General features: G+C 45.0%; 1 long non-coding RNA gene across 1 annotated transcript; it reads left to right on the top strand.

Moving 5' to 3' along the window:
• Window positions 1–802: 802 nt before the first annotated feature.
• On the top strand, window positions 803–10,364 carry LOC148905499 (uncharacterized). Its single transcript, XR_016121780.1, has 2 exons — window positions 803–937; window positions 10,315–10,364. It is a non-coding gene; the product is annotated as an uncharacterized LOC148905499 (long non-coding RNA).
• Window positions 10,365–16,152: the final 5,788 nt, after the last annotated feature.

Genomic DNA, 16,152 nt, shown 5'->3' with positions numbered 1-16,152 from the left:
CCTTTTTGACTGCCCCTATATGTATCATCACCCCTTTTTGACTGCCCCTATATGTATCATCACCCCTTTTTGACTGCCCCTATATGTATCATCACCCCTTTTTGACTGCCCCTATATGTATCATCACCCCTTTTTGACTGCCCCTATATGTATCATAACCCCTTTTTGACTGCCCCTATATGTATCATCACCCCTTTTTGACTGCCCCTATATGTATCATCACCCCTTTTTGACTGCCCATACATGTACCATCACCCCTTTTTGAATGCCCCTATATGTATCATCACCCCTTTTTGACTGCCCATACATGTACCATCACCCCTTTTTGACTGCCCATACATGTACCATCACCCCTTTTTGACTGCCCCTATATGTATCATCACCCCTTTTTGACTGCCCATACATGTACCATCACCCCTTTTTGACTGCCCATACATGTACCATCACCCCTTTTTGACTGCCCCTATATACATCATCACCCCTTTTTGACTGCCCATACATGTACCATCACCCCTTTTTGACTGCCCATACATGTACCATCACCCCTTTTTGACTGCCCCTATATGTATCATCACCCCTTTTTGACTGCCCCTATATACATCATCACCCCTTTTTGAATGCCCCTATGTGCATCATCACCCCTTTTTGAATGCCCCTATATGTAACCATCACCGCTTTTTGACTGCCCCTACTGAAGTAGTATGAAACCTACTATCCATATAGATTGCTATCAGTAGACGTCACTTCCGGTTATAGCTGTGTTTTTAATGGCTTGTAGAATTTTGGAGGTTGTTTAGCAGCAGTAAGGGGGACTCGCGATCGATGCCGTATATTTGCGGGTTTAACCCGCGGAATTCCGAACGCGGGTACAGCAGATTTACGGGATTTCCCGCGCGACAAGTCCTTACTGCTGCTGTGTTGGGTACCGCAAACGGAGGTTAAAATATCCTTTATATATAGATGGATACCATCAAAAGCATTAGAAATAAAACTGTGCGCAAGCTCAGAACTCAGGTGCTGGACCGCTTAGACGCCGACTTTGCCTTCACGACATTTATGGAGGGAGATACAGACGAGACGATGGACGAGGAAAGAGCAGAAAGGATAATCAATTTGATGCCCGAAGGTGACTACCGTTTGGAGTTGACGTTTATAAAGTATTTAGACGGCGAGTGGATAATAGAAAAGGGCAGGAATCCAATACGGGCGTCTGGCAGGAAGGACCTGTTTGTTTTAAACAAGGACACGCGACCGGGAGCACTTGAGGGAATAGACGTGCTGTTCTACGAAGTTGCTTACCCGGTTACCGTGGTTATTTACGGTGCGTACAAGATAAAGGCGCCGGATGTTAAGAAGTTAAAACCAATGCGCCATCCAGGTAACTGCGTAGGGAAGCTGGTTAGAGAGTTCTTCGAAGATTCCTCCCGCGGTGGTAAATTAACCTTAAAGAGAAGAGAAGCCATCAGGAAATGGGAGCATGCTACTCGTAAAACCGGAGGAGCCATCGAAAACATCAAGAAGTTGGAAACCGCGTTAGAAAGGCGCATACACGTCAAGGATATCACCGACGGCTTTATTTACCCAGGAACGCACAAATACGGAGGCAGAGGTGCTCCTATAGTCATTTATCAGCACAACGCACACGCATGGAGAGAGTTAAGGTTTCCTAAAAAGAAGGAGACAAAGGTCTATAAGAAGTCACCATTGACAGAATTAGTTCATGAGAATTCCATATGGTTAATGGATGCGGAGGGGTGTCAGTTTATGACCCAAGATGGTGCTTTATACCGACCGGAAATGGAACACCTGCGCATACGAAGTGCATGTGAATCCCTTGGTGAGGACTTCTCAGACGAGGTCCTCAGCTCCCGCAGTTTGGACTTCTTAGCGGCCAAAAAGAGAAACGGGTGGAAATCCACACCGGAGGAGTTCAAAGACATAGCTAAATCTTGTGTAGAGCATGGTCACGGTGGTCTTTGGAACATGGAATACGACGAATACGAATACGTGTCGCTGGATATGAAACACTGTTACCCTGCAAGTTTTAAAGGTCTAGGGGATTGTAAGGAATATTACGACCGTTACGGACATCCAGATTCACAGTTCTTTCGTGTTGCGTTGGATGGTCACTACGACGCCCCAGCAACGGGGTTCGTACGGTTAACCAGCTGGAAATTTACAAAAAACTTACATCCAATAATCTATGCGTGGTACGGGAAGCACCTGCAGGAGAAAGAATGGATATCCATACCCCTATTGAAGTTCTTTGAAGAGCGCAAACTTTTAAAATACACAGCGCATGAAGCCATACTTTGTCATAGCGCCTTTACGCAATGGTTGCCGGAGCATAACCCCACAGCGCGTGTGGTTATAGGTAAATTCACGCAGGGCGCAAAAGAAGGCGAAAAACATATGCAGCGACGCCTGATAACAGACGAAGGTGAGCTAAGCTTCCTTATAAAGCGCGCGCATGATGAAGGAACAATGGTATCCGTGGAAAAGTGGGATTACCTCGTAGATGATAAACTACACAAATGGAATGCTTTGTGTTACTACCAAGACCATCGACCGCAGTATTATCATCTGCGTGCCAGCATGTTAGCCTACGCGCATATTAACCTACTTGCGATGCTCCTGCGGTTTGACAAAGAGGACATCCCGCGCGTAGCTACGGATTCCTCGTACGTAAAGCCCGAAGTGTTAGAGAAGATGAAGGAATTCTACACCGAAGATGAGTTGGCGGAAAGTGGTCAATGGCGCGTTAAAGATGAGGAGATAAAAGCATGGAGAGAACGTGTAGAATATCACGGAGAAAATACTTGGGGCGTCGTAATGCCCACAATGAGGCCCATGCCAACCGTAAAGGACCCCATTTCTTACCAACGCTTCTCTTACCTTTACGGTACGGGAGGCAGCGGTAAGACTACGCGCGTCTTGGAACTCTTTCCTAAGATAAAAGTGCTAACGCCAACGCATCGTTTAGAAAGGGAACTATGCAGTCAGGGTTACGACGCACAAACCTACCACAGCTTCTTTCGCTGGAATGGCCAAAAGTGGGTGCCGGAAGCCATCCGCGACATACCTCCGGTGATACTTTGGGATGAGATTTGCACCGTACCTTTGGAAATCCTGCAGGAGTTCGTAGACTTCCTCCGCGGAAAGTGCCAAGTAATATTCGCCGGAGATCCATGCCAGCCTCCTCCAATAGCCGGAGAAATGCCCCACGAATGGCTAAAAGATTTCGTAGACCATGCGGAGGAAATTAACGCAGATTACCGCAGCAAGGATCAAATAAGGAACCTGAAAGCAGAACTTCGGGGCCTTAGTGACGCCGAGCAATGCAAGACGCTGCGCAAACGTGTACGAGCGAAGTCCTACGAGGACTTCCTTTACACGTGGCATCCAAAGGATCTGGTGCTGAGCAGCAAACGCGCAGCACAGTCTCGCATACAAAAGGATTTGCTAAATATACACCGAGAGCGCTTCCCTACGCATCCCGTACCTGTTTGCTACAAACCCCACGACACCCGCATGCAAAAAAGAGACGTCTGGGTACCCGGTACCGACATCCAACTGCAGAACGCAGTAACGCATGATAAAGCCTGGGTGCCCATAGAAAAGGTGGAAAAAATAACCTCCCATCCAGACTGGCGCTTAGGCTATTGCATGACAGTCCACAGCGCGCAAGGGCTTACCATAAAAGAAACCTTATGGATCATAGACCAGCGGCTGTGTTGGAGCAACCTTATCTACACTGCCGTAAGCCGTGTGGAGTATGCCAAACAGTTGAAAAGAAGCTGGGGGCCGCAACTGCGTTACGATAAGACGCCAGAAGACATAGCTAAGGAAAACATTGCCAAGAAACTCCTTCGCTACAAGCGGCACGACGAAGAAAAAGATATGACGTTCGACCTATGCGTGGACGACGTCTATAAGAAAGGCGCCCGCTGCGCAAAGTGTAACATACCTTTACTATGGAGGTTTGATCCGAATGACGATCAGCAGTTCTCCGTGGATCGTATCAACAACAAGCGCGGCCATTGCAGAGGCAACGTAAGACTGACATGCCTAGAGTGTAATCGGGCGCGTGGAGCAGCACTACTCTGAGTCTTTGGGGACTATGAGCAGCTCTTCCTTGACAAATCCGCGACTTGGGCCATTTAGGTAATACAACACGGGTTGCCCTTCCTTGGTGACGGACTTCGAAATCTCATGCGTTTCCAAAGACCAGTTAGGATCCGTGGCTCTCTTACTGCCACCTTCGAGTTCCCCCGGCTGATAGAGGTATCTGACCACTATGTCGCGGGGTAGCTTTTTTTCCTTCAGTCCGACCGCCCTTGAACTTCTGACGTAGGATTTGTGTTCCACGTGTTTCTTTTTTATAGCATCCTTGGGTGTCATTCCCGTAGCCCTGGCCGCCTCGTTGTTCAAAGCCGCGACGACCTGGGGGAGCCGCTGAGTCCATTCCCTGTTGCGTTTGGAGGGATCTTCCAGCTCTTTCCAATACTGGTATCCAAAGAGACACTCGGCCAAGGTCTTATTGAATCTTTCGACGATGCTCTGACCCCTGTGGTACTCAGCTTCGGCTCTTCTAATTTTGGTGTCGTAGTCTTTCAGGGTTTTGGTAACCACGCCCATAAACTCTGTCCCCGCATCCACTTGCAGCAGCTTAGGCCATTTCAAAACGCGCTTATAAATCCTACCTAGGGCTTCTGCGACTTCCCCAGAATCCTTACTGGTTATGGGTTCGGCGTCCTTGTATCTGCTTGCGATATCGACTACGGTCAAAGCGTACCTGTAGGTCTTTTTTCTCACCTTGTCGTGCGGCAAGAAGAGCAAATCTGCCTGATGAACTTCATTAGGGGTATTTACGGTGAAGCTGGGCCTGGGAATGTACTTAGGCACGGGAAGATAAACCTGCCAGAGGGTTTGTTTTCTTAGCCAGTTCTTAGCCGTTTCTTCTGATACCCTGGCCGCGGTCGCGAGTTTCTTGATAGCTGACGCTCCTTTCCAATAGCTTTCAGGTTCATAGTAAATCCTTTTTAGTTTGTCCTCTACGCGGCCCATTATATGAATTCCAAAACGAGATTAATCTTGCGTCCGTTAAAATCCACCGTCTTTCCGTCCACTTTAATGGTGATGTTTATGCTTTCTACCAAATTAGACAAGTCATAGCTCAAAGAAATGGGAGTGTATTCTACCAGGTCAAATGGATTACCTTTGGGCAGAAACTTGGACATAAGAGAAGACTTTTCTCCATTGTTGTAACTATGGACCAAGTCGCAATAGACTTCGTAAGAGGATGCGACTTTCCATTTCACATCATATGTACTGCCGCTATTTATCGTGGTACTAGTAAGGCCCAGGAGTTCTACCAATGAACTGTCCTTTAGATTAGCGCTTCCACTATTTTTCTTGAATGTCATTTCATGGGGTAATCCTGTGGTAAGAGTATATCCATGCTTTGCTAGCTCCTTAGCCAGTGTTATGGGGGTGTAATGGGAATCTGGTATTTTTGGTTTGGTGCCGGAAGTTCCCATGACAAAGCCATTGACTAAATTATACCAAGAATTGTACAAAGAGCAACTAACCAACCGAACTTTATGGGCTTTGATGGGAGGATTCAGATAAGTAGTAAAGTTATTCTTGTCGCTTTCCAAAAAGACGATCATTATATTAGATACGCCAAAGCCACGCCTCCCGCCAGCCCTGCGATGCCAACAAATACCAGCTCATTGTCTTTTTGTTTCTTAGAAGGCTGATAGTAATCCTTAAACTGAGGCTTTCTTAACCTAAAGTCGGGGTGTGCCTGCGCATAAAGTTTAAAGGCGTAGTCTGTGTTTTCGAAGTTCTTATCCGCCTGCATTTTGTCTTGGTAGTTCTTGTCCAACCAATCCCTGTAAGCTTGTCTTTTTTCATTCCAAGCCGCCACGTCTCGCTGATATTTCTCCAGCGCTAAGTCGTGTCTCTTCCTTTCGGCGGCTGCTTCTGCAGCCTTGTCGCCTCTGACTAATCTATCCAAATACTGACCACCATAATTAGCTCCAGTGAATGCTAAAGCTGCAACAATTCCACCTACGACCACGCTAGCCATTTATACTAGACGCAAGCAAAGCTTATGTCGTAGGCAGGTACTTTTCCTTACGTAGGTAATCCTTTAGCATGATAGCCCCGCCTACGGCAGCGGTCATCTTAGCAAAGTTAGCGAAGCTCTTGCTTGGGTCTTCAGTAAAGTCTTCTTTGAGCACTTTCTTACCTACCCAACCAATACCCGCAACGATGGAAGTAATAATAGCTGCTTCTTCAACAGTTTTCAACAACGCGGTCGACATTATATTACAAAGCGAGAAGGTTATTCCATTTCAGGGATCTTACTTTTTCTAACAGCCTGTTCCACAGGTGTGTGCACGGGCGCGTGATATGTTGGTGGTTTTACCTTTTTTGCTGCCCGCCATTGTAAGTAGAGGCTGCCTGCTGCTATAGCGACTCCTAACGCGCCGATGACGTAGCCGGGATTCCAAAAGGATTCCTCTTCCTCCACCTTTTCTTCCTTTTTGGCTTTGTTCTTTTTATTCATCTCTGCGAGCTTCTTTCCCGCGGCAACTCTGCCTGGAGATTTAGCCTTGGTAATCTTGGTATCTTCTGGTTGTTCTTCGGTGCCACTCATCTTATATCTAAGGACTTGAAGGACTTAACAAGTAACTTGATGACGACTTGGCAATGACTTAACGGCGACTTGACTAAGTACTTGAGGTGACTTGAGAATGACTTGACTAAGTACTTGAGGTGACTTGACAACGACTTGAGTAAGTACTTGAGTAAGTACTTGAGAATGACTTGACTAAGTACTTAAGGATAACTTGACTAAGTACTTGAGGCGACTTGATCAGGTACCTCAGTAAGTGCTGCCTGGAAGACCTTTTCGACTTCTCTGTCCTTCTTGAAGTCCTTCCAAGACACCAGTACCTCCTTCAAGTCGACATGCTGAGCTACGTGCAAAGCCACAGAGGCGACTGCCATTAACTTACCGCACTTCAAGGACAACCAGCCGCAGGTTATCTTAAGTTCTTGGGCGATGACATAGTCCTCGCTTATGTCCTTCCGCAGTTGCTCCACGTCGTCTATGGGCAGTGCAAGTCCGAGGAGTTTGGTGGCAAGTCGGATAGCGGAGTCTGCGACGGCGTCCGTGGTCTTACTTGCAAGGGCGGCCTCATACCTCTTATGGAACTTTTTGACTTCCTCTTCCGACAACTTATTAACCTGCTCATGGGTAAGTTCCTTACCTATCATTTCTTTGCACTTCCCCGAAGACACAAGGATGTTAAGTTGTTCCTTAAGGTTACTTTCATCTAGCTGCGTGGGGACTTCCATCAACTGCTCAATATCCATATACATTAGGAATCATAGATTCCAACCGTGTAGGGAAACCTCAAAGAGAAGATCATCTTGGAATGTTGGTGCGTCTTTAAATGCCGCATGTATTCGTGTAACTGTTCCTTGCTTATCTCACCCCCGTAGTCGCTTAAGATGGTTTCCAGGTCACTCCGACTCGGAGTATAAAATACGACAAGTGAACCTATGTTTTCCCTGAAGGGCTTAGAGACGCTGGTAAGCTGCTGGGAAAGCAACCAAACGCTGATATTGTCGTGTCTGCCGCTGAAAGCGAGCTTCAATAATTCGGAAGTGCGTCTTTTTACGTCGTCCCCGCAGGCAATGTCATCCAGTATGAGGAGGGTTTGCGTGTCCTTGGGGAATTGTTTGTGCCAAAACTTCAAATGGCTGGATAACTCATTAGGATCTAAGATATCCACAAAGAAGTCGTCATCTTTCACTCCTATGCCTTCCCAGGTGCGGTTATTCACGTAGGTGGGGCATAATAGCACTATGTAGTCGAAACGGTATCTAAAGGGTCCTAATAGCTGCTCCACTACGAACTGCGTTTTGCCGCAGCCGGTGGGTCCTACTATCAGAGCATTGCAGGGAATATGGTTCGGATCCATTATATATACGATGGACCCAGTGGACGCAGTAAGAAGGATTGCCGGCGACGCAAAAGATAAAAGAGACACCATAGAAATGCAAAGGGAGGAGATCGATCGGCTGCGGGAGCGCGTGCAGGAATTGTATGATGAAATGTGCAGTCTGAAGCGCGCGGAAAGGTTTGGCGCCTTGTTGACGATGGCCGGTTGGGCAAAAGAAAGCGTTAAGGACTTTATGCGATATCCCCTGTAGAGCTGCTTTAAAAGATACCTTAGAATGTTAAGTGTATGGTTGTTAAATTGTTAAGGATATATGCATGAGTCATTTAAAAGATACCTTAGAATGTTAAAGATAAGGTTGTTAAATTGTTAAAGATATACGTATGCTGTTTAAAAGACACTTCAGAATGTTAAGTGTATGGTCGTTAAATTGTTAAGGATGTGTGCGTATGCTGCTTTAAAAGACACTTCAGAATGTTAAAGATAAGGTTGTTATATTGTTAAAGATATGCTACGTGAGTCTTTTAAAAGACACTTCAGAATGTTAAGTATAAGGTTGTTAAATTGTTAAGGATACTACTTTTCTTAAAGAAAGAAATAACCTCATTCTTAGGTATCTTCTTAGGAAAGTAATAGTCTTTAACAACCTTATACTTAACATTCTTAGGTGTCTTTTAAAAGTAGCATGCAAGACATCTTTAACAATTTAACAACCTTATCTTTAACATTCTTAGGTGTCTTTTAAACAGCATACGTATATCTTTAACAATATAACAACCTTATACTCAACATTCTTATGTATCTTTTAAATGACTCATACGAGACATCCTTAACAATATAACAACCTTATACTCAACATTCTTATGTATCTTTTAAATGACTCATACGAGACATCCTTAACAATTTAACAACCTTATACTCAACATTCTAAGGTGTCTTTTGAAAGTAACATGCATATCTTTAACAATTTAACAACCTTATACTTAACATTTTAAGACATCTTTTAAACGACACACGCATATGCTCCTGCAGACCTATTTTAAAAGACACTGCAGAATGTTAACAATAAAGTTGAAAATACGTTATATTGTGCTTAAGGTACACTTAAGTATAAATGAACTGTTCAATGTGTAAGAAGGTGTTCAGCACCAAGCAAAGACTACAATACCACGTTCGTCGTGGCGTTTGCACAAAGAAACCAATTAGTAAAGTTTGTAAGGATTGTGGTAAAGAATTCAGCACCGTTCAAAAGATGCGACAACATCAAGACAAACGCATTTGTGGGCTTTGCAAGGGCTGTAATAAGGAATTTCCTAACACCTCCGAGCACCTGAAAAGGGGCGTCTGTGAACAAAGCAGACAGTGTAGTTTCTGTAATAAGATACTAAGCAGTCGTCAACGTTTACAGACGCATCGGAAAACACATGAAGTCAACTATCGATTTCTCTTTGGGAGCTACGACTTGGAAGGCGTGGATTGCTACCAATGTGCGGATATGATGAGTCGCTGCCCGCATAAAGAGGATTACTTAAGGAATCGCATAGATTACCATAAGAAGATAGTCCGTACTTTCCCCTCTTTTGAACGCGCCGAAGGTGTCCTGTGGACTAAAAGGGAGTATTGGAGGCAAGAGTGCGACCGCTGTGGTTGCATCAGAGAAGAGGAACATATCTTCAACTGCCTCGACAAATAAACGTCCTTAACAATATAACAACCTTATACTCAACATTCTGAGACCCTTTTAGAATGGGGTTTGTGCAAAGAGTCTCAAATCCCATTCTTGTTGTTTGTTAAGTATCATCAAAACAACAATAAAAATAAGGACCCCTTCCTAATCACCCTTTCAATATATGGACTGTATTACGTGTGAACTACCAGCCGATTGCATTACCCCCGTAATTCGTGAGGAGAAAAAATACACCTGCCTTCATTGCGGCAGTGCATTTCTCAAAGAATCCTTTGTGGGGCATCGGTGCTCCGCGGATCCTAAAGCGCAGCGGACTTTAGCAGACGCTAGTCTCAAATCTATGAAATATCTTTAAGTGTGTTGCCAAAGTCTCCGAGGTCTTAAAGACCTTACAACACCACCTGCAGGGAATTCGTAGGTGTTCAGCATACGCAGTGATCTCCCTGCAGATTTCGTCGTAGTCGCTGCTTATGAGCACCTTATAGCCGTTTTCTTCATACCTCTGTAAGCAGCAGGTAGGGGGACTCGCGATTGATGCCAAAGATATACGGGTTTAACTCGCGGATTTACGAAGACGGGTACAGCAGATTTACGGGATTTCCCGCGGTGTGTCCTTACTGCTGCTGTATTTGGGTACCGCAAACGGAGGTTAAAATATTTGTCGGATATACGATGCATGAATGTAAAAAGTTCACCAATGACTTCTGTATAATTTGCCTAAGATCCAAAGTTAACATACCCAAGCCTCGGGGTTTCTGGTGTTGTGGTAAGAAAATGCAAATAGAAGACGACACGTCAGCACAGTGTTACGAGTGTGGTAAAAACATTCGTAATGCCGTACCAAATGCTACCAGAGAGCAGTATTACGCCAATGGAGGTCGTAAGAAGACCCCATACAAAAGAATAAAATACTTTAGGGACTGGATGAGCCATATCCAAGGTTATCGACCGGTATATTTAAACGACGAAGTAAAGAAGAAAATCATAGACCACTTAGAAGAGCCAACCCCACAAAGTCTACGGAAAACGCTGAAAAAATTAAAGCTAGGGAAATATTACAAAGACATCTCTTACATTTTGTCTGAAATTACCGGTAAGTCTATTCCTGAGGTTTCTGATATGACAAAAGCCGAGTGGATGTTTTGTCGGCTGGATAAGGATATTCCTTATTACCCTGACGTAATTTACGAAATATTTGACAAAATTGACTCCAACCACCCCCTGTTAGGATGGATTCCGAGGCGACAATAACATATTACGCGTAATTCATACGATGAATTTATATTACGCGTAATAATTTGCCAAATAAGGTTATGTAAATAATTCATATTACGCGTAATAATTCGCCAAATAATTCATATTACGCGTAATAATTCGCCAAATAATTCATATTACGCGTAATAATTCGCCAAATAATTCATATTACGCGTAATAATTCACTGAATAATTCATATTACGCGTAATAATTCACTGAATTTATATTACGCGTAATAATTCACTGAATTTATATTACGCGTAATTTCTAGACTGACGTTCGATATGTAAATAGAATCCTGTCACGATATTTACTGAGCAAGCTTTCTTTGAAGCTCTTCTTTCGCTCCTTGGTAGATCTTTTTGCGAGATTCCTCGGAAAGATCTTTTACGACTGTTTTTTTATTTCTTATGTCCGACTTTAATTTCTCGTATTTGTCTTCTTCGGTCAGAATAAGCGAGAATTCTACGTCGTCTATCTTTCTGTCACGCAAAGCCTTTGAGACAAGATCGGTAATTGTATTTACTTTAGCCCTTGATAGAGCTATTGTCGTGTCATGCTTGGATATTTTGCTTGACAACTGTTTCATAATGCCCGTAGCAACAGCAGAAATAATACCACAGGCTGCCCCAACGGCGGCCAAAGGAACTCCAACGATTATTCCCGGCCCAGTAAGCGAAGTAGCAACGCCGGAGCCCGTTAACACAACGGATATGGATCCTGAAGTTATCGAAATCTTATGTAGCGTACTCCGGGCTCTGACGTACTTTTTTCGGACTTTTTCGTAGTGTTGTGTTTGCCCTTCCAAGTAAGCCAGGATTAAATTTGCTTTATTGAGCCTGAAGTTTTCGGCATCCGTTATTGGTGCCGTAGTGTGATAATTGGGAACATCTGGGTACAACTGAGGTGCTGATGGTATAACATCCATTATATATACTAATGTACGACGCTTTTGGGAATGATATTGAGGAGCAGCCACATCATGACAACAGGGATTATGCGAACTGGAGGGCCTTTAGGAAGATGTTTCCACATGCAGACCCTAGTAAGTTTGAGCGAAGACCAGACGGTATTTATTACCAAGGCTCCAGAATGTACAGCAATGCGGACTTGGAGCCAAAGGTGACCGCCAAGCCCGTGCATAAAGAAAGGCAACCTAATTTTCCAGAGAATCTATTACCGACAACAGAGGATTACCCATTTTACGACAACAAAGATGCGGATGACTTTGCTAAGATGGTTACCTCCTTAGAAATCCCCGTGGGTCCTGCGAGGTTTAAGACAAAGGTCAGAGACATCTTTAGAGAAACTGCCATGAAACATACCTCAGGGAAAGAATCCAGAGAATGGTTATCAGGTCCCAACATGCGGTATTGGCCGCAGCAGTTAAACTTTGCTGTCTGGGCTGCTACTAAAGGATGTGGTATAGCCGCGGACATGTTCCATATTCCTTTCCTAAGATTCCACGTTGCTGTTACTATTCGTAGGATATTGTTTGAGTTAGGAGCGCCGCTTCCTGGTGACACTGTCTTTAACCCAAAGGATAACAAATATGACAAAGTCGCATGGGAGCGATTAAGGAATGAGTTTAAGCTTACCAACCCTGATTTTCGCAACAAAGAGGGTGCCGCCCATGGTTTAGGAGAGACTTACACCTATGCTTCGTATGTTGGTGCTAGCATAGAAACGCCGGGCATGGGATATCCTAGCTTCTACGAATTCTCAGACTTAGGAGGTAGTGGAACAAAGGGTAATCTAATCTACTTCATTCAAAGTAAAGAGAAGTATCCTTGGGCGCCTTTCTTTGCCGCAAAGGGCATTGGACTGAAAAACCTAGCAAGGATTAATCGAAGCATCGAGGCCTTTGTTTACTGCATTCTAGGAGCGCAGGTTAGTACTCGCAGCCCCATCGTAGATGCCAGTGGTGCGTCGCAGGAAACGCAACAAGTATTCCTTGTCCTCTTCGAAAGCGCTGTTATCGAGAATGAGATCTCTAAGTCAGTTCAAAGGTATCAACTTGCGGTGCAGCAATCTAAAGTGCGGTTAGATTACGCCTTGTCGCCCGGTTGTTGGCTAATGCCAAGTAATTTGGTCATCAACGCCGATTCCATCGTGGGTTACAACAACAAACTTCAACGAGCTACTAAGGATATGAAGTTTGGGGTGAACGACGTGAACTCTGACACTCTTAGGAACATTCCTCACTTCGTAGAGAAGCCAAAAAAGTCACACGAAACGAAGCTACCCGTAGTTAAGAAACCATCGAAGAAGGTCCTGCCTGCGATACCTGAGGAATATGACCATAACTTACTAAAAGCCGGCTTAGCCACCGCAAGCATTGGTCTGAGCTATTATATATGGCGATGAACAACCCCTACGTAGCTGGAGTAGATTGTGTTTATACGACTTACACAGGCGAGAAAAAATACACCCAGAGCTCTTGGGTTGATGTCACGGGCATGTCCGTGAATTTGAACTACTCGGGAAAGAAGTTAATCCTTTGTAGTATTTGCATTGGCACGAGTAGTCACGCCAACGTCGGCTTTAGGTTCCTGGATGAGAATGGCGTACTGCAGCCTATGAGAAATAAGACAAACAACAGGGAGCCTGTACATTTTTCCGTAGAGCCCAACCCAGCCAGCGCCGAAAATCTATCGGTTTGGACTTTCCACATGGTCGCCGATTGCCATGGGAAGGTAAAGCTGCAGATACGTGTAGATGATACGGGGAGTGTTTGTATAAATAGCATAGAAAATCAGAGAGATGAAAAATATAACCACGCAACCATTAGCACTCTTACGGTGCTTAGTCTTTAAATATATGAACCCACACGCGAAGGAAGATTGGTTTTTACATTACCTAAGGGAAGAGGGGTACGGACCCAACAATGATTGGGTTGGCACTGGATTGTGGGTGAAGGTTGGGGGTTTAGGATTGATTATATGCACCATTAACATTGGCGTGGCGGATGAATACGGTATTGGGTTTAGGATCGTAGATGAGAATAACCATCCGTTGCTGCCTTACAGGACGAAAAAAAATAAAAGGGATCCAGCCCATTTTTCATATGAACCCTGCGTGGGCTCAGAAGACATAACGCCGGTAACTTTTCACATGATAGCTAATTGCCAATACGCAAAGCTTCAGATTAATACCGGTACGTCAACTAAATTTACTATTTACACTTCGATAAATGCTATTTATTCAGGATCCAACACTCCTCCGACGGATGCTACTTGGAGCCATAAGCCTATTAGCACTATGACTGCCATACCGCTAGTTCCGCATTATCAAGGCGGTGCGAATACTATCTTTACTTATCCCCAGTCGAGAACACCTCGGACACCCGACGACGATAAGCCCGACATAATACATAAGGATAAGATTAACCCTTCATCTTCTTCAGGAGGACCACCCCAATAGCTACTACGAGGATCCAAATGTTATTCCCCACGAACTTTAACAGTTCTCCGCCGGCCCTAAGTGCCAGGCCAAGAACGCTACCAAGCAGCCCAGGAAGACCGGCTGCCATCTTTTTTCCCAAGTCCGTTAGCCCACTGCCTAATTTCTTTACGCCTGCGCCCGTATCCTTAAGTGTAGATAGGATAACTCCTACTACGCTTGAAATAGCGACCGCAAATGCCAGTGGAACGCCATACTTCAAAAGGGCTCTTTTTACCTTTTCCTTGGTGGTAAGTCCCAGCTCCCTTTCCAGGCCTTCTTTTTGCGCCTGCAACTCTGCCAGTCTTTCCTGAAGAGCCTCTAATTCCCTTTGAGCTGCTTCCCTTTCTTCTTCGGGACGAGTTTGGTCCGCAACTACTTCTTGCTGCCGCTCTATTTGCCCCTCCAGGTCTTCGATAGCCTGATCTCTTTGCCGGATTTGTTCTTCCTTGGTGTTGATTTCGGCAACCAACTGCCGCCGTTCCTCCAAAGAGTTGGTAATGGTGGTACGTAAGTCCTTAGCTTCTTCTTCGCTTAGGTTTGCGTCTCGCAGGGCAAGTTCGAAGGCCACTTGGGCTTGATCTCTTTCGCGCCTGGCTTCGTCCCTTTGTCCTACGAGTTCCGTTATTGACTTGTCCTTGTCGTCAAGTTCTCTCATTTGAGCATCGAAGAGTAATTCGCTTTGTTTCGCGTAATCCGCATCCTTTTCGTCCATCGTTTCCTTTAGTCCTTCGACTTCCCTTATTGCTTCGATGCCTTTTTGTTGCCGCTGCATTAGGGCCTTGAAATTTTCAAGGGCTTCGCTGGTGTTTTCATCGTTTTCTCTTAGTCTTTCCACCAAATTAGGTCTTCCTAATGCGTCTTTGATTTCTTTTGGGAGATTACTGGTGAGCCTGCCGGAGTCTCTCCTTTGGTAGAGATTATACCACTTATCCCTTCCTTGGTACTGGATTTGAATTTGCCCCTTATCTCCGGTTTGGAAATTAAGGCGGGCCAAGTCCACATTTGGAAATTTCTCCCTTACGTCGTCTAAAAGCCCCCTTAGCATTTCAGTTCTTAGGTCCGTGGAATCCAAGTTTTGCAATTCCAAGTACTCCGGAATAGATCTCCCTGGGTTCCTCGATTGCCACTTGTCCTTTAAGGAACGCCAGGCCTCGCGGGCCCTGCTGCCATATTTGCGTCTTAGCTTATCGAAGAGACCTCGGGAGTCTACGTTGTCATTAGGAAGTAAAGACTCGTATTCTTCGTCGTTAATGTCTACTTGGCCTTCTTCGGTAAGGGGGTCAAAATCCGTTCCTTCTACTTCCATTATATATGATAAGCTCAAAGTTAAATCCCAACGTATTACCTAAGCAGGTTGGCGGGCTGAAAGCAGAACGCACCTTTCACCGGGTCACATTCACGCCATCCAGCGCAAAGCCAGGGGAAACCCTGTACGTAGGCGTGCCCCGCCTAACGGATAACCTAGTCCTAATACCCGGTACCTTGGCTTTGAGGTTTGACCTAGCAATACAACCAAGCACCAAGGACAAGCGCTATACCGTCAATAACGTGGGCAGGAACCTCGTCTCTAAGATGAGAATCAAGTTCGCAGGGGAATCCCTCTTGGATTTGAATAGGTACGATTTGTACACCACGTATAAGGATCTGTGGCTAACAGCCTTTGACCGTGCACAAAAGATAGAGCAGGGAATTGGAAGCGTTATTCTTCGTAAGCTTCGCAGCGATACTAACCCCGCGCCTACGGACTCCAGTGGAGCAACCGCAGTAGCAGACGCAACAAGGGTAAA

Source organism: Actinia tenebrosa, unplaced genomic scaffold (assembly GCF_029948245.1).
Source record: "Actinia tenebrosa isolate PJP-AT-01 unplaced genomic scaffold, QUT_ActTen_1.0 PGA_scaffold7__59_contigs__length_16204524, whole genome shotgun sequence".
Classification (NCBI taxonomy): Eukaryota; Metazoa; Cnidaria; class Anthozoa; order Actiniaria; family Actiniidae; genus Actinia; species Actinia tenebrosa.
The sequence above is the reverse complement of the archived record's forward strand: the minus strand, read 5'-3'. Positions and strand labels throughout refer to the sequence as shown.